A 23,662-nucleotide genomic window follows, 5' to 3' on the forward strand; every position below is an offset into this window, starting at 1 on the left:
TCTGAAAGAAAAGAATGATTATTAATTATGTCACCTCAAAGATTTATAACTCACATCAGTTAATTAAAATCTGTCAAAGTTACAAATGAGTGTGTAATCCCAAAATACAATAAAATAACATAGTGTTGTATGAAGACCATTTCATGGATTTAGGAATTGTGCTCCAAAAAATTTTTTTTTTTTTTTTTTTTTTCACTAAAAACTTCTGTTTATTTTTTTTATTTTTATTTTTATTTTATTTATTTTTTTTTTTAATTTTATTTTGTCAATATACATTGTGGCTGATTATTGCTCCCCATCACCAAAACCTCCCTCCCTTCTCCCTCCCCCCTCCCCCCCAACAATGTCCTTTCTGTTTGCTTGTCGTATCAACTTCAAATAATTGTGGTTGTTATATCTTCTTCCCCCCCCCTGGTTTGTGTGTGTGTGTGTGTGTGTGTGAATTTATATATTAATTTTTAGCTCCCACCAATAAGTGAGAACATGTGGTATTTCTCTTTCTGTGCCTGACTTGTTTCACTTAATATAATTCTCTCAAGGTCCATCCATGTTGTTGCAAATGGCAGTATTTCATTCGTTTTTATAGCTGAGTAGTATTCCATTGTGTAGATGTACCACATTTTCCGTATCCACTCATCCGATGATGGGCATTTGGGCTGGTTCCAACCCTTGGCTATTGTAAAGAGTGCTGCGATAAACACTGGGAAACAGGTATACCTTCGACTTGATGATTTCCATTCCTCTGGGTATATACCCAACAGTGGGATAGCTGGGTCGTATGGTAGATCTATCTGCAATTGTTTGAGGAACCTCCATACCATTTTCCATAGAGGCTGCACCATTTTGCAGTCCCACCAACAATGTATGAGAGTTCCTTTTTCTCCGCAGCCTCGCCAGCATTTATCGTTCAGAGTCTTTTGGATTTTAGCCATCCTAACTGGGGTTAGATGGTATCTCAGTGTGGTTTTGATTTGCATTTCCCGGATGCTGAGTGATGTTGAGCATTTTTTCATATGTCTGTTGGCCATTTGTATATCTTCCTTAGAGAAATGCCTACTTAGCTCTTTTGCCCATTTTTTAATCGGGTTGTTTGTTTTCTTCTTGTACAGTTGTTTGAGTTCCTTATATATTATGGATATTAATCCTTTGTCAGATATATATTTTGCAAATATTTTCTCCCACTCTGTTGGTTGTCTTTTAACTCTTTTAATTGTTTCTTTTGCTGTGCAGAAGCTTTTTAGTTTGATATAATCCCATTTGTTTATTTTTCCTTTGGTTGCCCATGCTTTTGGGGTCGTATTCATGAAGTCTGTGTCCAGTCCTATTTCCTGAAGTGTTTCTCCTATGTTTTCTTTAAGAAGTTTTATTGTTTCAGGGTGTATATTTAAATCCTTAATCCATTTTGAGTTGATTTTAGTATACGGCGAGAGGTATGGATCTAGTTTCATTCTCCTGCATATGGATATCCAGTTATCCCAGCACCATTTGCTGAAGAGGCAGTCCCTTCGCCACTGAATAGGCTTGGTGCCTTTGTCAAAGATCAGCTGACAGTAAGTGTGTGGGTTGATTTCTGGATTCTCTATTCTATTCCATTGGTCAGTGTGTCTGTTTTTATGCCAGTACCATACTGTTTTGGTTATTATAGCTTTGTAGTATAGCTTAAAGTCAGGTAGTGTTATGCCTCCAGCTTTATTTTTTTTGCTCAGCATTGCTTTGGCTATGCGTGGTCTTTTATTGTTCCATATAAATGTCTGGATAGTTTTTTCCATTTCTGAGAAAAATGTCTTTGGAATTTTGATGGGGATTGCATTGAATTTGTATATCACTTTGGGTAGTATGGACATTTTCACTATGTTGATTCTTCCAATCCAAGAGCATGGGATATCTTTCCATCTTCTTGTATCCTCTCTAATTTCTCTCAGCAGTGGTTTGTAGTTCTCATTATAGAGATTTTTCACCTCCTTGGTTAACTCAATTCCTAAGTATTTTATTTTTTTGGTGGCTATTGTAAATGGGCAGGCTTTCTTGATTTCTCCTTCTGCATGTTCACTATTGGAGAAAAGAAATGCTACTGATTTTTGTGTGTTGATTTTGTATCCTGCTACTGTGCTGAAATCATTTATCAATTCCAAGAGTTTTTTTGTAGAGGTTTTAGGCTGTTCGATATATAGGATCATGTCATCTGCAAACAGGGACAGTTTGAAGTCATCTTTTCCGATCTGGATGCCCTTTATTTCCTTCTCTTCTCTGATTGCTCTGGCTAGTACTTCCAACACTATGTTGAATAAGAGTGGTGAGAGTGGGCATCCTTGTCTAGTTCCTGTTCTTAAAGGAAAAGCTTTCAGCTTTTCCCCATTCAAGATGATATTGGCTGTGGGTTTGGCATATATGGCTTTAATTATGTTGAGATACTTTCCCTCTATACCTAACTTATAGAGGGTCTTTGTCATGAATGAGTGCTGAACTTTATCAAATGCTTTTTCAGCATCTATAGAGATGATCATATGGTCCTTGTGTTTGAGTTTATTAATATGGTGTATCACATTTATTGATTTGCGTATGTTGAACCAACCTTGCATCCCTGGGATGAATCCCACTTGATCATGATGAATAATTTTACGTATGTGTTGCTGTATTCTGTTTGCTAGTAATTTAGTGAGGATTTTTGCATCTATATTCATCAAGGATATTGGCCTGTAGTTTTCTTTTTTGGTTATATCTTTACCTGGTTTTGGTATCAGGATGATGTTTGCTTCATAGAATGAGTTTGGGAGATTTGCGTCCGTTTCAATCTTTTGGAATAGTTTGTAAAGAATCGGTGTCAATTCCTGTTTGAATGTTTGGTAAAATTCTGCTGTGAATCCATCTGGTCCTGGGCTTTTCTTTGTTGGGAGCCTGCTGATAACAGCTTCAATCTCCTTTATTGTTATTGGTCTGTTCAAATTTTCTACATCTTCACGGTTCAGTTTTGGGAGCTTGTGTGTGTCCAGAAATTTATCCATTTCCTCCAGATTTTCAAATTTGTTGGCGTATAGTTATTTATAGTAGTCTCGAATGATTCCTTATATTTCAGATGAATCAGTTGTAATATCGCCTTTTTCATTTCTAATTTTGGTTATTTGGGTCTTCTCTCTTCTTTTTTTTGTTAGCCATGCTAATGGTGTGTCAATTTTATTTATCTTTTCGAAACACCAACTTTTTGATTCGTTGATCTTTTGAATTGTTTTTTGGTTTTCAATTTCATTCAGTTCTGCTCTGATCTTAATGATTTCTTTCCGTCTGCTAACTTTAGGTTTGGATTGTTCTTGTTTTTCTAGTTCTTTAAGGTGAAGTGTTAGGTTGTTCACTTGCCATCTTTCTATTCTTCTGAAGTGAGCATTTAATGCGATAAATTTTCCCCTCAATACTGCTTTTGCAGTATCCCACAGGTTTTGGTATGATGTATCATTGTTTTCATTAGTTTCAATAAATTTTTTGATTTCCTGCTTGATTTCTTCTTGGACCCATATGTCATTAAGTAGAATGCTGTTTAATTTCCATGTGTTTGTATATTTTCCAGAGTTTCGTTTGTTATTAATTTCTAGTTTTAATCCATTGTGGTCTGAGAAGATACATGGGATAATTGCAATTTTTTTTAAATTTATTGAGACTTGATTTGTGACCTAATATGTGATCTATCCTGGAGAATGATCCATGTGCTGATGAGAAGAATGAATATTCTGAGGTTGTTGGGTGGAATGTTCTGTAGATATCTGCCAATTCCAATTGGTCTAGAGTCTTGTTTAGATCTTGTGTTTCTCTACTGATTCTTTGCCTAGATGATCTGTCTAATATTGATAGTGGGGTGTTCAGGTCCCCTGCTATTATGGTATTAGTGTCTATTTCCTTCTTTAGGTCTAATAGAGTTTGTTTTATAAATCTGGCTGCTCCAACATTGGGTGCATACATATTTATGATTGTTATGTCTTCTTGATGGATCAGTCCTTTTATCATTAAGTAGTGTCCCTCATTGTCTCTTTTTATGGTTTTTAGTTTAAAGTCTATTTTGTCAGATATAAGAATAGCTACTCCAGCTCGTTTTTCTTTTCTGTTTGCATGGTAAATCTTTTTCCATCCTTTCACTCTTAGTCTGTGTGAATCTTTATGGGTGAGGTGGGTCTCTTGTAGGCAGCATATAGTTGGGTCCTGCTTTTTGATCCAGTCAGCCAGTCTGTGTCTTTTAATTGGGGAATTTAAGCCTTTTACATTAAGAGTTGTTATTGAAAGGTGTTGATTTATTCCTAGCATTTTATTGGTTGTTTGGTTGTCTTAGGTGTCTTTTGTTCCTTGCTTTCTGATTTACTGTTTGTTTTCTGTGTTTCTTGGTTCCTTAGGTTGTAGATAGTGTTTTTGTTAGCTTGTTTTCTCTTCATGAATGCCATTTTTATTATACTAGTGGGTTTAGGTTTTTCTTGGGTTTTTATGGCAGTGGTAGTTATTTTTCAGGAACCAAACCCAATACTCCCTTGAGGATTTCTTGTAAGGGTGGTCTTGTGGTAGTGAACTCCCGCAGTTTTTGTTTGTCTGAAAAATATACTATTTGCCCTTCATTTCGGAAGGATAGCCTTGCAGGGTAGAGTATTCTTGGCTGGCAATCTTTGTCTTTTAGTATTTTGAAAATATCATCCCATTCCTTTCTAGCTTTTAGGGTTTGTGATGAAAAGTCTGATGTTAACCTGATTGGGGCTCCCTTATAGGTGATTTGACGCTTCTCTCTTGCAGCTTTTAAGATTCTCTCTTTATCTCTGAGTTTTGCCAATTTGACTATGACATGTCTTGGAGAAGGTCTTTTTGGGTTGAATACATTTGGAGATCGTTGAGCTTCCTGGATCTGAAGATCTGTGATTTTTCCTATACCTGGGAAGTTTTCCGCCACTATTTTGTTGAATATGTTTTCAATGGAATCTCCATTTTCCTCCCCTTCTGGAATACCCATGACTCGGATATTTGATCGCTTATGGTTGTCTGATATCTCTCTCAGATTTTCTTCAATGTCCTTGATTCTTTTTTCTTTCTTTTTGTCTGCTTGTGTTATTTCAAACAGCCCATCTTCAAGTTCAGAGGTTCTCTCTTCAACTTCGACAAGCCTGCTGGTTAAACTCTCCGTTGTGTTTTTTATTTCGTTGAATAACTTCTTCAGTTCAGCAAGTTCTGCTACATTTTTTTTCAGGACATTGATTTCCTTGTACATTTCCTCTTTCAGATCCTGTATACTTTTCCTCATTTCATCATGATGTCTAGCTGAGTTTTCTTGTATCTCATTCAGTTTCCTTAGAATTATCACTCGAAATTCCTTGTCAGTCATTTCAAGGGCTTCTTGTTCTATAGGATCTAGAGTTTGAGATTTATTAACTTTTGGAGGTGTACTTTCTTGATTTTTTGTATTTCTGGTATCTTTTTTTTGGTGTTTATTCATTGTGGCTGGGGGTTTCACAGTTCACCGGTTTAAGACTAATGACTAACTAGGATGTTGCTGTGGTTGCCAATTTGGTATGGCTCCCGCCGTGACTGCTCAGTTGGCCTCTAGTGCCTTGTGTGTGTGGTTGCCTCGGGTCTTGGGCTTCTCCGGGGAGCCACCTTTCTGGTCAGCTTGGACTCTGCTGGGCTGGTGAATCACGTACCACAGGGTGTGTGATCTCTGTTGAGCTTTCACTTCCCGTGCAGGACTTCTCCCTGTTCCGTGTGCTCTGGCCCAGGCTGTTAGATCGTGCAGTGGCGACCCCACCGGGTGTGTGGTTTCTGTCGAGTCTCCGCCTCCCTGGCCGCACGTCTCCCCACTCTGTGCGCACTGTGCTGGGCTGGGGCGTGTCTTCTGCACCCCTCGTCTATCAGCTGGGCCTTCAAGACCCTGCTCGGCACCGCCTCGCCCAGGAAGTCTACCAGGTTTCTGCTGGGCACAGACGACCGGTCTCTCTGTGTGCCTTTGTAGCACTATGTAGATCTTTCTCGGGTCTTGTTCACCTTTGTATCCCCCCAGTATAAACCGAGTCTAGCGCCCACCTGCAGCCTGGTCTCCGGCCGGTTCAAGCGGACCTGGGAACTCTCCTACCACACTATTCCCAACCAGAAATTCGTTAGGCTTTTTTCCAAACTGGTGGCCGCAGAGATGGTGTCTGCCTCCCAGTAACAGGGAGTTTACCTGGGGCCGGAGTCCAGGGTATGGTGGAGTGACGGGTACTACCTTGCCCTCCCGACTCTGGCCCGGGACACCCCTGCCACCAGCCCCGCCAGAGAACCGCGGAGGGAGTTGGAGCCGAGGCCGGTCCGCAGGCTCCGGAAAGCCCGGCGCCAGGCCAAGCAAGTGGGAGGGCTCAGTTATGGCCGAGCAGGGCGGAGCTGCCCGCACCTGGGAAAATGGAGGCAGCACCGGGCAGTGAGTGGCCTGGTGGTGCAGGCGGGAGCCGCGTGGGCATGCACCCTCCGAACAGAGCTATGCCAGGGATCACTCACAGTGCTGTGCCAGGTCGGGTGCTCGCTCTCTGTCTCTGGTTTGCCGCCTTTCCCAGTTCTCGGCCGCTGCCGCCTCGGGCTATTCAGTCGCGGCGCAGCTCGGGCGCTCCCAGGAATCTTCTTTAATGCCGGCCTGAAACCTCGAATCCTGAATAGGGCAGCTGGCCGCCTTCAGCGCGGCCCCGGCCTCCGGGATCCTGGCTGCATCCACAGCAGCCCTGGCGCCGTGTTCCCTGTTTCGAGACTCGCTTTTGCAGCTAAGAAACAGTTCTTTTCCTGCTCCACACTTCAAAGCTGTTGCCTGTAAATGAGGCAGCCTCTCCTGCCGGGGGGCAAAGTGGCGGTCACCCCCCACAACCGGTCAGCAGCAGCAGACCTCCCTTAAGAGATGGCGAGAGGAAGGTCCACAGGTTTCCCGGCTGCCTGAGGCCCAGTGGCCACCTTTTTCACCTCAGCTACTCCGCGCCAGCCGCCGCAGCTGCCGCCATCTTGAAACCCCAAAAAAAAAAAAAAAAAAAAAGTGCTCCAAAAATTAAAGTGTTCAGTAAAAGCTGAGTAAGTCAACTATTTCCCAATGACAGTGTTATAAAGGTTGACAAAAAAGGTGAAAAACTTCTAATTAAACAACCCATATATGGATTATCCATGCCCCTACCCATTTTATAGTTCTCCATGGTCAATTTTAAATTCTGAGCAGAATTTTTCTCTTCTACACAGGATGCTTCCAGAATTCCACCATCTGTACATTTAGAGAATGAAAATTAACTTCCATATAAATCTCAAATTAAAATAAAATCTAAAATTTAAATGGTAAATCTGCCCCCCAAATTATAATATAATCCAGAAAAAAAAAAAAAAACTGTAAATGCTTTAACTGTTCGTCTCTACCGGTACAGAGGACTGATTAACCCCAACTTTAAAGCACACATGCCAAACAAATTATCATCCAGGTGATGTAATCCTCTTACCTGGAATAAAAATGCTAAAAGTTAAACATGTTTTCCAAGAAACCAATTGGCAAGCACTAAAACTAAAGATGAAAGTTTTATTAGAATAGAAATGGAAAATCCTGCACATATATACAAACTCTAATAAAAAATGACATGGTAGAATTTTATAAGTAGAAATCTTAAATAGGGCTGTATTATGGATAAAACAGAAGCCATCAGCTTGATGTATATATAGCAAGCAGAGCAGTTAAAAATTAAGGGCCTGAATTCAGGTTGCCCAGATTCAAATCCCAGTTCCAATAATTACTGTGTAATTTGGGCAAGCTACTTAGCCTCCATACATCTCAGCTTCTGGATGAGCGTACTTCAAAAAGTTCATGGAAGAATGGAATAAAAGATAATATGAATCTCTCCATGAACATTTTGAAGACCCCTCATATCTGTAAAATTGGTAATAATAATGGCCCTTAATGGGACTGCAGTGAGGATTAAATTAGAACAGATGTAGACCACTTAACATAGTGATTAGCACATAGTAAATATCTAGTTATTGTTAGTAGTCTTATAATCATTATTCTTTCTAAAAAATATTTACACCACCACACCAGTGGAAGTGTCAAAAAGCACCTTAACAGTAGTTAAATAAAAAAGTTATATTTTAGTTATTCTCTGATAGAAGTGGATAGTCCTAATGGCCATCACACAGCACTCAGCAAATACAGTAACCTGGAAGCCAATACCAAAAAACCACAAATTAAGTCATTAAAAAATGATTAAAGTGTAAAGGTGACTACTCATCTACTCACTCAAGACCAGAGCTCTAATTTCTCATAATTAGGTTATAGCATTAAGGGACTAATAAAATATTTCTTTAGCATACTGCTGTTGCAGTGATCTTGAGAGGCAACCATGAAAGTTAATCAACCACAGTAAGGTCAAAAAGAAACAAAAACCATTAACTATTTGGTAAGCACAGCAATTCAATCCGCCCTCTCACTGCCTAACTACTGGGGGATGGGGGGTGAAAATATATTAGAGATACAGGCTATTTGAAAGGGCTTATTTCTTTCAGGTTCCAGTGAGTAAAAAGATCTACTGCAGACAATTCTAAAAGTTCAGTTCTCATTTAACCTTTTTTCCAAATTAATTTTTTAATTGACAAAAATTGTACATGATGTTTTGATATACGTATACACTGTGGAATGGTTAAATCAATGGCATTTGACCTCAAGGCCTAAGAAAATCTAAGCAGCCTCAGAAAATTTAAGCAGTCTCTGGGAAAACAACACCTATGTCTAAAACCTCTGAGCTGGGAATGAAAAGGAAAGACTCTAAAGAATGCTTGAATTCTTTTACCATCCCCACCCCGGGGACAAACTATTTGAGTCTGAACTGCTAACTGGCAGCAACACCATCAGCATCACCTGGACAGTCTTCTGTGGCAGGGATCTAATAACTACTTATTTGGTAGCCACTAATTCACTCTTCATTTCAAAGCGGCCTTTTCATGGAGGGTTAAAAAGAATGAAACTGTCAATTTTTTGCAGCAGCAGCAGCAGATGTAAATGCATTCATCATAACCTTCCATTATCCTTTTCAACTGGCAATAAGTTGTAGTTGTAAAGCAAAGAAAAAAGAGTTTGGGTGATTTTAATCAAAGCTTGGATTCTAGCCCTGCCCTGAAGCATGCTGTAATGTGAAAAACATTCCAGCCTCACATTCCAGTAGAAATGAATTTTTATGTGAACATCCCCCCACCATTAGCTGCCACCTCTTTTTTTGTTATTTTTATCCATGCCGCAAATATTTCTTAAGCATCTACTACTTTCAACTATGCTAGATGCTACATTAATTATGGTACCATCCTTAAAAAAAATTGATCAATCATAAACTGAATGCATTTAACAAAAGTTTAAAGTAGAACAAATGAATCACAAAACACTTCTAGGAATACACAGATATTAAAAAAAAAAGTCTAGAATCAATGCTGCTCCCTCTGAAAGTATGGGCACCAAACACTTAAGGTGCATTTGAAATGCAGTAGAAAACAGTGTATGAGGGCACTTCAAAAAGTTCATGGAAGGGGCCAGGCCCGTGGCTCACTCGGGAGAGTGTGGTGCTGGTAGCATCGAGGCTGAGGGTTCGGATCCTATATAGGAATGGCCAGTTAGCTCACTGGCTGACCATGGTGAGGGCGACACCAAGCCAAGGGTTGCAATCCCCTTACCAGTCAAGAATAAAAAAAAAAAAAAAAAAAAAAGTTCATGGAAGGATTCATATTATCTTTTAATTCTATTTTTCCACAAGCTTTTTGAAATAACCTCTTATAATCAAAAGCAGAAGGGCTTTAAAATCAGCTCCACCATTTACAAGTAGAACAAACATGAACAAATTACTTAATCTCTCCAAACGTGAAATGTAAATATCTACCTTATACACGGGTTGTTGTGAGGATTGAAAAGTACACTAAATGCCCAGTGCAGTGCCTGGCATACAGTATATGACCATAAATTGAGGCCAGTATCATTAGAAACATCTTCAACAAGAGAGACACATTTACTGGTGACTTTTACTCCTCGGTGGAAAAAATGCATGTCCATAAAACATTACTGTTCTGAAAAACAAACTAAAATCACAAGTTCCATGAAAGAACATGTAACCTGACAATACATAAACCAGAAGCATTTACCTTATAGCAAGCTGGGAGACAGGATCTGCAACTAAGTGAGTAATAGTTCATAAGAGAGTATTGAAAAGAGTATTGGAGAGTATTGAAGCCAGAAAAAAAAAGACATATTGAGATTACTAAGGACCTGGAGAGGGAAAAAAGTCCAAGAAGTAGCTGTACCTATTTGTCAAGCTGAAAAAGGTCCTGTCTCCTCCCATTATTCTTCCTCTTCTTCTCAATTCCTATAGAGGAGAAATATGTTCTCTTAGATATTGGGAGTCCAAAAAATAAAAAGGAAGTCTGAAGTAACAAAGTAAACAAGCAACCTAAAAATATATTAAACCACTTGTTAATTCTTTGGGTTAACAGGTTTTTTAACTTCACCTTAAAATACATATTATTTATATAATATACCTTAGGATTAGGTCTATCAGTCATTCCACACCTTACTCTGAACTAATTTAAATAATTCAGACTAGCTAACAGTTTTGAGAGAAATGGAAATTTCATTGGGGGAGAGGTTAAGGGACAAAACAAAGAGAAATGGATGATTTTAACACACGGGGAACTTGTGAGATGAGAGAGCATCACTATCTAATGAAGGAAGCAGCAGAGTGGGGAAGAGGAAGAGACTGCAAGAAAGTATGCACCAAGTACTGTGAGACAAGTCTAACAGTCAACACACCACTTGCTCTCATTCTTTAGAGGCAGTAATTGCTGGCGTGTCTCACTAAAAATCAAATGCTGGTACAGAGTACCAAAACTTATCAACTGTAGGACTGAGAAACAGAAAGTCTAATATGTGAAACACTGAGGTCTGTATACACGAAGTTATTCTATCTTATGATCACCTATATTAATCATTTAGAAAAACCGTTATCACACAAAATTCAACATTTATTTAACTAGATTTTTTAAAAAAAGCAGTTAAGAAAGGCATTCAAACTTACTTCTTCCCTGTATTAGTCCGTTTGTGTTGCTTATAACAAAATACCTGAAACTGGGTGATTTATAAAGAAAAATGATGTTTATTGTTTACAGTTTCTGAGGCTGGGAAGGCCAAAGTCCATCTGGTGGTGACAACAGCAACCCAGGGGTCTCACTTTGCAAGATGGTGGAAGCAGAGAGAGCAGAGAGAGAAAGACTCTCCTCTTTTTTTAAGGTCAAGGTGGACCCTTGACCACCATTTTTAATCCATTCACTACTGCACAGTCCTACAATCCAATCTCTTTAAGGCTCCACCTTTCAATTACCATAATAGGATTTCCTACCCTTCTTAACAGTCACAGTGGGGGCTAAGTTTCTAGTACATAAAACTTGCGGGACACAATTCAAGCTTCAGGGAGTTTTGGGGGGACATAATTCAGTCCACTACATTACCCCAAAAGGCCTCTTTCAAACTTTGCTCAACACCTATCTACAAACGTAGAAATACACAAATTTCTCAACTTATTATAAAACCAAGCATACAAAATAACACAGAGCCTCTCTTCCAGCGAGGGTTCCAGAAAGACCTTTTCTTAACAGATCTTCACGCACCGCAAAAGCTCCTTAGAATGATAACTAAACACATCAAATCACTCTGAGTGGAAAGCAAATTCTACCAACTTTCTGAACAAAAGTGAAACAGTTTCCAGGTCTGGTTCAGAAATAATTACACTACAAAGCTAAGGCAGATTCTCTATGCCTCACATCTAGTAATCTCACTACTGGATTTACAGCCCAGACACTGATAAAATGTGTCATTTACAACCTTAAGTGCTTTCATATCTAAAAATGCAATTATCACAGAAAATGTCTTTTTTGTTTAACCAGTTATCTTTGGAGCTGGCATCTGTCGAAATATTTTGTTTTTTACTCAAAACCTGAAAGGAAGAACCCTTTGAAAAGGAAAGAGAGAAGTTAATTCAAATTCTTGAGCTTTCCAATTCCTTTCCAACCACATCTTAATAGTTATATTCCAAAGCAAAAAAAAAGGGGGTGGTGGTGGAAGAAGTAATCAAATTAACTGCAGATAGCACTGTAGAATACATCCTTTCAATCTAACGAAATGGAATTTGTAACTGAAATAAGCCAAAAAAGTACATAGTTTATTCAAAAAGAACAGGCCTGCTGATCACAAAGATATAATATACATATGGCCAGAGACATGCACCTGGCATGGAAATAATAAACCTTAAGGCAAAAAAAGCATGCTAAAGACCTGTGAAGATAACATAAAGCAGCTAGAATAAAGGAAAGGAAGGGGGTAGGAGGAGAGGATCTCATTCTAGTTAGTGATACCTTCTAATAAGACTCTCAACCAGTTATCATGATATAATAAATGTTATAATTTATTAAGTACTATGCACCAGGCATTACACTAAACACATTATACTCATTCATCCCCTATAATGACTATGTGCAGTTGGCATTATTATGCTTATTTATAGGTAAGGCAGAAGTTACTGAACTTGTCTAATGTCTCTCCTTAACTATGCTGAAATTGCAAGTGATTAACAAGTGACATTATTATTACCAGAATCAGTTCAAATTAACTCCTAAAATCTGTCAACATTCTAAAGAATCCATTTATAACCTATGATATTCTCTCTATGCCCCAGAGAGTCCTTAAAATTCTCTCTTAGAGGGTTTCCAAATTCCTACCGCTTACAGAGAGCACTTGGGTTCCAACCATACTATATGGCTCTAATCTTAACTTTCTCCAGAAAGAAAACCCTCTCAGTAACTTATCTTGGTCTGTTCCTTATTCTTAGGGTCTTTCGGAATATCCCCTGTAACTCACCCAATGGCTAGCTTGTACTTCCCTGCAAAATCTCTTCAAGCTCCATGGATATCACGTCACTGTGCATCCCAAGTGCATATGTTGTCCACTTGGATATTTTATGATATACCTACTTCTCTCTGCCCACTCTCCCCTGAATGTCACTCAGTGGCCTGAATATCATCTTCATTATCTTAACTATCAATTCATACTCCCTTAAATAGAGACTCAAAATCATCTTCTCTTCAGAAAACCTGCCCTTGATTAGCTTCACTTAACTGTAATCACTTTTGCAGCAGGGAGGGCACTGAATAATCTTGGTTCTTTTACTAGCTGTGATAACTGGGCAAATCACCTTTCTGGGATCAGTTTCTGGAACATAAATGAGGGGAATCAGACTAAATAAACCCAAAACTAATTCCCAGCTCTAAGAATTTTTTATGCAAAAAGATTAGCAACAGCATAAACTTATAAAAACAGAAAATCTGTTATAAAATTTTAAAATTATGTCACCTTAAATTTTAAAAAATTAATATACAACCACAAAAAAAAAATAAGACCACAAAAAAACCTTTTAAATTTCAAAGTGTGGCAAGGGCTACTAAATTATCGATTTTCCATTCTTTATTTGATACTTGAATGAAAACCTTGGTTTTCACTGTTTTTAAATCCCATAAAGACTAACAGGGCTAAGAATATAGACACTCTTCCACTTACTAATCACTGTGCGATACTTTATATGCCAAATATTTGTTTAATATAACAAAAATATTTTAATACTGTGATGGTTAGTCTTATGTGTCAACATGGTTAGGTTATAGTACCTAGTTGTTAAATCAAACATTAATTTAGGTGTTGCTGTGAAGGTACTTTGTAAAGGTGGTTAATATCTACAATCAGTAGGCTTTAAAAAAGGAGATTATCCACGATAATGTGGGTGAGACTCATCTAATCAGTTGAAGGACTTAAGAGCAAAAACTGAGGTTTCCCAGAGAAGAAAGAATTCTGCCTCAAGATTGCAGAATCTACTCCTGCCTGAATTTCCAGACTGCAGGCCTGACCTACAAATTTTGTACTTGCCAACCTCAACAACTGAATGAGCCAATTTCTTAAAATAATTCTTTTAAGAAAAAAATATGCACATATATAAATGGTCTTGGTTCTGCTTCTCTGAAGAGCCCTGACTAATATACTAACATAGTGAAAGTCAAACTGGTATGTTTTCAGTAAGGATTAACAGATGCCTGTATCTTACAACCTCTTTAAAATATTAAAACATTTTAAATAAGTTCTCAGATTGTTACAAGTATTTTTTAAGTTAGTACTTTCTACACAATGCCAACAAACTAGCAATGCTATTATCTCACTATAATCATTAATCATTATTATCGATCCCAAACCAGCCCTAACTCAAAACAAGCTTTAAGCAGTGTTATAAATGTAGAAAGACAAAGCTAAAAAGAACTGCCAATAAACGAGTAAGAAAACTGATACCAAAATACTTATATCTCTACAAGCTGAAACACTGAACTTCTAAAACACAGGAAGGATAAAATTTAACAGAAATATATATAAAAGTCCTACGTTTCAGTTTAAAAAATCAGTGGTACAAGTACAGGGGATCCATCTAATGGAGAGGTCCTACAAAAACTCTGGGATATGTATGCTTAAATATTAATGCAATTTGGGACTTCAATAATACTGAATATGGACAGTTAGTTAGAAGGCCGCCTTGTAACACCAAGGTCAAGGGTACTAAGATCAAGGGTTCAGATCCCTATACTGGCCAGCTACCAAAAACAAATAAACAAAAAGAGTGGACAAAATAATACTGAATATGTAATAACAGTAAAGAATGGTGTCCACCTAACACGAAGTAACAGTCCCACAATGCTGCCTTCATCAGAGATGTACAATAGTGTAGACAATCATGGAAGCCATATTCTCAGGGTACTGACAACCTAGTTCACTCAGAATAAGATGTTCAGGATGGTAAGAGATCTACGTACTGGCACTATTTACCATGGAGAAGAGACAGTTATCTTTAAATATGTGACAAAATCTTATGTAGCAAAAGAAAATAGATATTCTGTGTTGCTTTGAATGATATAACTAAAATCAACAGATTAAAAAAACACAACGGGTAATTTTGACATTTATAAATAAAAGAATAACATTATAACTGGACCCACCCAGCAATGAATCAAAGTTGTACAAAGAGTAAGTAACTTCCAGCGCTGGCCAGTTAGTTCACTCAACAGAGTGTGGTGCTGATAACACCAAAAGGTTTGGATCCCCATACCAGCCAGCCACAAAAAAATAAAATAAGAACTCCCTGTTACTGTTAGTATCCCTGCAAGGGCCATATGTCCTCTGGGATGGGATGACATATGAGGGTACCCAAATTAGGCAAAAGATTAGATTAAGTGACTGCTATAGGTGCACTCCAATTCTGCAATGATACTATTTTAAATTCAGAAGAAAAGAACAAGTTGAGTCAACACTCTATTCCCCTAAGAGCAAGTTAGGTTGGTGAAAGGGGAGAACAAATGAGAAAGCCAACGTAATTCTAAGGCACATTAAAAAAAAACATGGCACATAAGGACCTAAAAGTGAGATGCAGCAGAACAGAGAACTGGATTTAGGGTTAGAAGACAAGGGATTGCATCTCAATTCCAACACAGCTTAGCTCTACAGGACACTGGGCAAGTCACTCACTTAACCTTTCTGAGACTTAGGTTTCTCCGTCTCTGAAATAAGGACACCACTTGTCCTGCCCTAAGGATCAAACGACTATGTAAGAAAAACATCTTGTAAATAATTTACATATAAATTATCACTGTTATTACTCTACATAACTCAGACTCTTCTTTGCTCACTACGCTTAAAAATGTTGTGAAAAACCTAGAATATTGAATAATCAAACAAGATGAGGTCTTGTGAAATAAAGGAAGAGACAGAAAATATGTTTTAGGTAGATATCCTAACAGAATAAAGATAGTCTTACCCAAGGGAAATTAACAGGATATTTATTACAGAATAGGTTAAGTATTCTTAAAAGAGATATTGTTCAGTTGTTTTCTGTAACCAAAGAATAGAGATTAAGAAGAGGTGGTCTTAAATAAATGCAAGTGCAATTTCAGGTAGATCTAAGGAAGAACATTTACATACTTTTTTGAGATCAAATGAAAATGTGTAAGACACAAAATAACAGACATAGGAATTACTATTTCTGCCTGTCACAATGCTAAGTAAGATCTTGAAAGAGGCTAGGGAGTTCAGGTCCTAGATCGATCACCATTTACCATCCCCAAGGGAGTTAAATCAGATTATCTCCCAAGGCACTTTCTAGATCTAGAACTCAGTGAATTTGAGCTAATAAATAATTGTTTACTAGAGGAAGAAATAAAGTAGCATTCAACTTGGGAGTTTATTTTATATGAGCATGCTACTTTAATAAAAAGTGTTCTTGTTCTCAAATGACAGAGCAAATGGGGTAAAATGTTAACAATGGGTGAATCTGAATAAAGGGTAAACAAGTGGTTCCTCGTACTATTTTTTATATCTTCAGTTTTCTTCAAATACTATAAAATAGTCATCACTGAGGTTTAAAACACTGGGAGTTGACTCTGATACTATCTACGCAGTCACTGTTCTGATGGGAAAGTCTAGAACTTGATTACATATCACCTCCTGGGGCCTGCCCTCCCATCCCCACTTTGATAATACAAGCTCACTCATACATGGTGCAGAGAGGGCTTGGACTTCTCACGTCTATGGTGTTTTCATCAATCTCCATGCCTCTGCTATGGTTTGTATGTCCCCTCCAAAACGCATGTTGTAATTTAGTTGCCACTGTGAAGGTATTAAGAGGTGGGACCTTTAAGAGGTGATTAGGTCATGAGGGCTTTGCACTCATGAATGGATAAGTGCCCTTATCACGGGAGTGGGTTAGTTATCAAGAGAGTGGGCTCCTAATAAAAGGACAAGTTCTGCCCACTTTTTCAGTCTCTCGCATTCGCTTGCCCTTCCACCTTCCACCACGGGATGATGCAGCACACAGGCCCTTGTCAAATGCCAGCACCACGCTCTAGGGCTTCCCAGTCTCCAGAACTGTGAGCCAAATAAATTTCTTTATAAATTACTCAGCCTGTGGTAATCTGTAGTAACAACACAAAACAGACTATGACACGTTTCTCCTCTCAATATTGAAAATACCAGAGCTAAAATAAACTTCTATTCCTATCTCAATTCCTCCCTCAAACCTCTCCATGATTCCTAGTTACCATATAAACTTCACCTTCAAGAGGCTCTGCCAGGTCATTCTCATGATAGGTGGGAGGGGTTTCTCTTCCTGCCGGCTGCAAGCAATACAGGAGTGCATTGTATATATTTAAAAACTATAATAAAACCAACTACAAGTCTTTCTGCAGTATTAACACCAGGGGCTGGCAATTCAACCTCAGTGCTAAAATATTCCTTCCAACCATAGCAGACAGCTCCCACTGTCACCCCTTACTATGTACTGGTAATGGTCAGCTCTCCCCACCCACACCCACATCTTTTATCCAATAGTTCTGCTTTTCCTTAGGATCTCAAAATAAGAAATAAAATTTAAAAAGCAATAACAACAAAGACAAAGGGCAATCGGTGTATTTTCTACAATATTTGCAATTCTGAGCTTTATCCTATGACTTTAATAGAAAAGTTCAAATGCCTCACTCTAAGCAAAACTGAGTAGTCCATTTATATGAGGGTACTTCAAAAAGTTCATGGAAAAATAGAATTAGAAGATAATACAATCTTTCCATGAACTTTTTGAAGCACCCTTTTACATATAATCCAACAAATTGTGATTTAGTATTAAAACTATTTTTAAAATAATAATAACGTAAACAAGAGATTCACAGGTATAACTACATTCCTAGAGGCTAGAGGATCTGCCAGGATTTATGGCATCAGATTCAACATAATGGACAGAGCCCTTCTAAAAGGACTACAGTCTTATGCAGCTGCCCTGATCCCCTTTTGAGTCACTCTGAGGCCCAAGTCATCTTGGTCACTGTGAGAAAAACGGTCTAACTTAGCAGAGGAAAAAGAACAGCAAGTGATACTAAGAGAAGGGGGCAACTCTGCCTCAGCCAACTTTGCTGAGGACCATGCTCTGCGTCACAGGCCGTGCAACCACTAAACGGTCAGTGGGCAACTGAGCACTCTACATGGTGCATCCCAGTCCAAAGGCTGTATTCCTCAGCTATAACAAATTCTCTTGATTCTATCAAACAGCCGAGAATGGCTTTCTAACTAGGGCATGCAGATAACTGATAATGTACTACAGTATAATAAAATTGATAACCAGAGGGCATGAAACCAAAGAACTCAATATAGCAAATTACTTCATATTATTACAAACTGGTGATTAAAGAAAACAAAATATGTTAATATGTATATATGAAGACAGTGTTTTAGTTATCACTGTTTTGATATTTTTTCCAATGCACGTAAATATATCCCTGTAGCAGAAATAAAAAGAAATAGTGAATCCATAAGAATAACTAGTAGTTGCTGCACCTCATCAAAAACTGCCATTATTGGTTAAACTCTAAAATACATCTAAATCCTACAGAAGAAAAAGAATTTATCTAAAAAGAAAGCTAAGAAATTTACTCAGCAGTTAGAACAAATAACAGACCTTCCAAAGATCTTCTAAGGGGCAATCAAACTTCAAACATACCACTCAGATATATAACTAGAAACTAGCCACCATCAGATATCACCCTCCATCAAAGACATGTTATGCTGTCCCTAGCTTCCCTGTCCGCTTTATGGCAAAAATCCAATTCACTTACTGTCTGCTTAAAACCTAGACGAGTCTTTGTAATTACATTGAGTCACTATATGACTTAGAATATGAAATGCATATTATTTTCAGCCAATAAAACATATATACAATGTAGACGATAACTAAAATTAATAATAATTACGTCCAGTAATGATAAAAACAAGCCCACATACTACACACTGGCCTCTAAGGAAAATTAAATGTGCTAACGTGTATATAACAATAGATCTTGGATTATCAATATTTTTTTTAAAAAGTGCCAATGGCAAATACATATATGTTCTTTTTGTGGCAGAAATGAAAGGAAAAATCTTAGGAATTGCTAGTAATTTGCTGCACCCTAAGATAAAGTTGTCTTTAATGACTGAACTGAAAACAAACCAAGAGAGTAGCTCCTACAAAAAATGTGCTAAAAAGTTGGGCGGAAAATCAATGAGCTGTAACCGCAAACGCTGACAGCACTGGCATTCCATGTGATTATCACCATAACTGCAAACGTGTTCAGAAGTTCATTCCACGACAAAGGCAGCCTAACTCTGCAGGGGACAGAAGATCCAAAAGGAACACTCTGGTTGACTTGCTTGTACGAAGAGAACTTTGAAGGACTATCATCAGTCTGACAAAGAGGCGAAGGATAAGTTGGACTTGGATGAAGAGGAGTTCAGGCGTTTCCCGGGAATGTGGAACACTTCCCCGAAATCCGCACGGGGAGGGTGCATCCCAAGTCTAGACGCCCTTCCCAGCTACGACCCCCGAGAACCAGCGCCTCTCTCCGGCCTCCCCCTGCGAGCCGCCCACCGCCCCGCGTGCCACCATCGCGGGCAGGGCTGTTTCCCTCCCAGACGCGTCCCCACCGGCGCCGCCCGCAGCCCGGCTCGGGGCCTCGCCCGCCTGAGGGTCTCGAGCCCGCCCCCGCCCCGCGGCGGCCCTGACGGCGCTCGGGCCCCACTCCCGGCCCCCTCGCCCGCGCGGGACGCCGCCTCTCCGGCCCTACCCGGCGTCAGTCCGCGGCGCGGAGGAGGCGAGCGCCGGGACGCCGGGCGCCCACTCACCTCCGGCCCGCGCTGCCGGACCGGCCCGGGGTTCCGCCTGGCGCGGCCGGAAGTCCCGCCTCCGCCCGCCACCCCCGCGCGGCGCGCCCCCGCGAACGCTCGGCCGAACCGCTGCGCGCGCGCCCTGCGAGGCGCTGCGGGATCCGGCGTCGACCGCTGTAGCCACGACGGGGGAAAAGGTGACGTAAGCAAAACCGGGTTAACCTCTCCGCAAGGCGGGGTCTCTTCCCACATCGACTCAGATTTGCGACACCAGGCGCTGCTGGAGGAGCCGGCGATGCTCCCACGGAGCTTGCACAGAGAGCAACGAACCGCGGCCCGTCCCTCGGGAAGCTGAGCCTCACGTGGGGAGACGGATCAGTTAGCAAACAGGAGCAACGGAGCGTGGGTGTCAGCGCAGCTGCGGCCGCTGCAGGGAAAGGCTAGGTGTAGGGAGCGGCTAGGTGTAGGGAGCGCAGGAAGCTTTCCAGAAATAGTAACTCCTCCGCTGAGAGAGAAATAAATGGTGAGTAAGGGTTGAAGGGCGGGCGAGGTGAGGAGTGGCGTGCGGAGGAGGATGCTGAGGAGGGCGTACCTCGTGCAGCGGCTGCGCAGGGTGCAGTCCTCTCAGCGAGGTCTGCCGTGGGCGCCACGGGGCAGGGGCAGGAGCAGGCAGGTGCAGCCCGTGCGGGCAGAAGCGGGGACTTCAGACCCACACGACGGAGTGCGGAGGCTTCCGCACCCGCTCCACGAGTGACAACTGTTGCGTCTGTTGCTGCCTTCTTGCTTGCTACTAGTGTTTAATACCATCTTTCACGGCACGCTCCCCTTTCCCTTTTTAAAATAGAAGCATAACTTAAAATGGAAGTACAATATATTTTTTCCTTCATTTCTTCCTTCTGCCAGCAACAAAGTATGTTGCAATACATGGAGATAGGATTATGTTAGAAGAAAAGGAGGAATGGGCTTTACGTAGGAAGTCTGTACTTAGAGGGCATGACATCACCTCTGCATGGAGTCGAAGGACACTGCTTGGGTTCTCTCCCATTGGGAAGATTAGCAGTCCATGGTACATAAAATAACTGAGTCATGTAGTGAAGAGGCATGTCTGCGGGAAAAAGAGAGTGTATGTGATGTGTGTGTGCACGCACGTGTGTGTGCTGGGTGTAAATGAGTATAATGGAATACACACTACATGAAATGTTCCCTATAGCTCACAGTTCTTTTCTTTTGTCGGAATGAACAAAACACATAGAGACAATTCCTTGAAGGGCCACATACACACAAATGACCAACCAGGGTGACCAACTACCCTGGTTTGCCCAGGCCTGGGGGAGATCCTAGGATGCTGGACTTCCGGGCTTAAACTGGGATAGTTCTCGGAAAGCCAAGGCAAATTGGTCACCCTACCATGTCCCCTGACTATATAACAGATTAGTCCAGAGGTGGGCACATCATTTGGGCTCTTCGTCCCAGAAATTTTAAGTGCAGCCTAGGGAAACAGAGAAGATCACCATTGAAACTGAACCACACAAGTGGCGGTGCACTAAAGAAAAGATGTATTAAAACCCTTTTCCAAGGACCAAGGACCAAGGACCCACCTTGTTTTCTTTGATTACAGGAGATATCCCTGTATACTTTCAAAACATTTTTTTTTTTTTTTTTTTTTTTTTTGCTAGCCAAAGAAGATTTCTGCTGCTTGCAACCAAAATAATCTTAAGAGCATATCCAGGGCTGGCTGGTTAGTTCAGTTGATTAGAGAGGGGGGCTGGTAACACCGAGGTCGAGGTTTCAGATCCCTGTGCTGGCCAGCCACCACAAACAAACGAGCGAGCATATCCATATCACATCTTTATTTAAGATCATCTGCTTCCAGAGCCCCGACTGAACGAATGGACACTGAACCGACCTATCCATAATTATTCCCACAGCAAACTGGACCAGGTGTGAGCGAACATTCAACCTAAATGATCCAGGAGAGTCTCTCAGACATGGATTTTGGAGTTCATATGCAGAGCTCCAATTGGTCGCTTTTGCATGTTATGTAAACTTAGCATTAGGTTAGTCCTGAGCAAGATGTCCAAAGCGAGTGCAGAAAAACAAAGAGGAACAGGAGGGAAGAGAAGGAAGTAAAAATAAGGAGGAAAGAAAGATGGAAAAAGAAGAATCAGCTGAGAGGTGGTCATCTTAATTTACAACTTCCCAATTTTTGGTTCTTAGTTCCTTATGAGGTCCAGCTAAATTTCCTACCCTTAAATTCTATGAAAATTCTGTGTCCTTCCAGTAAATTCCCCATTTTTCTGAGGTTAGTTTTAATAGGTTTCTGTTCCTAGCAATCAAATAGTAAGACATCAGTTCACAGGACACAAGGTTGCCTGTTCATTCTATTGCATCCATCAGAGTTCTGGAGCCACTTCTCTCCCCAGACCAAGGACAGGTGGAGGATTTGCACCCCTCCGTTGCTGCCTGGTCCCCTCAGGAAGACTCACAATTAGCATGGGGTTTGATGGGTGGGGAGAATCATGCACTCAGAGTATAAAGTTGGAAGGGAGACTTTGGAAACAATGTATTTCAACAAAGGTGGGAACTGACATCCAGCTAGGCATAGTGCTTTTCCTAAGGCCAAACAGCTCACTAGTCCCATAGGACTGTTCAAAATCTCTCTCCCAGTCATGATCTTCCCAGTTAACTGATGTGGTGTGGAAAGAGCACAACACCCTGGGAGGCTGCTGTGAAACCCTCAGTTTCACAAAAGTGCTCCTCAGCCTCCTCCCACCTCTCTCTTGGTCTTTGGAGTTTATTCATATCTGTGTGATGGCATCAGCGTGACTGCAGAATTGTGATGACTGTTCAAGAGACATTTGGGAGTGACAATGGATAATAGGTTATTCTGAGCCAGGAGAGAAAATTTTAAGGGAAAATGTAATACTTTTTTTTTTTTTCAGTACTCACCAATTGGTTCAGACAGATAAATGGGCTAATCAACAGAGCTAATAAGATTAGTTGTTTATACAGTTTATTTACATATTCTACTTTCTCTTTAATTCATACATAGGTGTTTGAATTATCCTGATTTATTTCTTTTAGCACTAACATAAACATCGACATCATTAGCAGTTATGTCTAAAAGTATATTCTCTTTGCACATATAATGATTTAGTAATTTGTGGCAAAATCAACTAGTCTATATTTGGAGGCAATCACAACAGCATATTTTCTGCTACAGTAACCATTTGTTGTAAAATTTCACTAACTACAGATTATGAATTGAGCGATAACTAAGGTCAGCCAGTGCCCTCCAATTAGCAATTCCCAACTCTACTGCAGGTTACAAAAGGCATGGTATTTTCTATGAAGATCCTAATCTTCTGTGATCCAGTGATATCTCTTAGACGAAAATGAAAGATGAATCTTACTGAACGTAGAGTGCTATTTCCTTCCGAAAAGAGAAGCTGCCCTAGAAATGTTTCAAGTTAACTAAAATATTTTAAAATGTGACTTTTGATACTTTGGTCTAATTTTTTATTGTGGTAAATTATATATAACATAACACTTTCCACTTTAACCAATTTTAAGTGTACACTTCAGTGACAGTAAGCACATTCACAGTGCTGTGTAACATCACCACCGTCATCTCCAGAACTTTTCATCTTCACAAAATGAAACTCCACATTCATTAAACAATAACTCCCATTTTCTCCTCCGCCCAGAATTTTGGCCTGATTTTATAGGTTTGTGTATCCCATAAAAATATTTTTAACACTGATCCATACCGTCTTGAAATAAACAAATTTATAAATAGAAATAAAACAGTGCCTGTTCAACTCTTTTCTCCTGTGGAATTCAGATGAAACATGTGATCTCCACAAGGACACATTGTGTAACAATCAGATATTTCTGCTTCAGACCTCTTTAAGA

General features: G+C 39.9%; 1 protein-coding gene across 4 annotated transcripts in view; it reads right to left on the bottom strand.

Moving 5' to 3' along the window:
- Nucleotides 1-19,776, bottom strand: part of DISP1 (dispatched RND transporter family member 1) — a 192,005-nt gene extending 172,229 nt beyond the window's left edge. For 3 of the 4 annotated variants that reach the window (XM_063114351.1, XM_063114353.1, XM_063114350.1), the window contains exon 1: nucleotides 10,288-10,319. The gene's annotated coding sequence lies outside the window, so the exon portion shown is untranslated. Of the gene's footprint in view, nucleotides 1-10,287; nucleotides 10,320-19,707 lie in introns of those variants that run through there. The other variant, XM_063114352.1, reaches the window with a different exon arrangement.
- Between the last annotated feature and the right edge of the window lie 3,886 nt (nucleotides 19,777-23,662).

The sequence above is a fragment of the Cynocephalus volans genome, chromosome 11 (assembly GCF_027409185.1).
Source record: "Cynocephalus volans isolate mCynVol1 chromosome 11, mCynVol1.pri, whole genome shotgun sequence".
Lineage (NCBI taxonomy): Eukaryota > Metazoa > Chordata > Mammalia > Dermoptera > Cynocephalidae > Cynocephalus > Cynocephalus volans.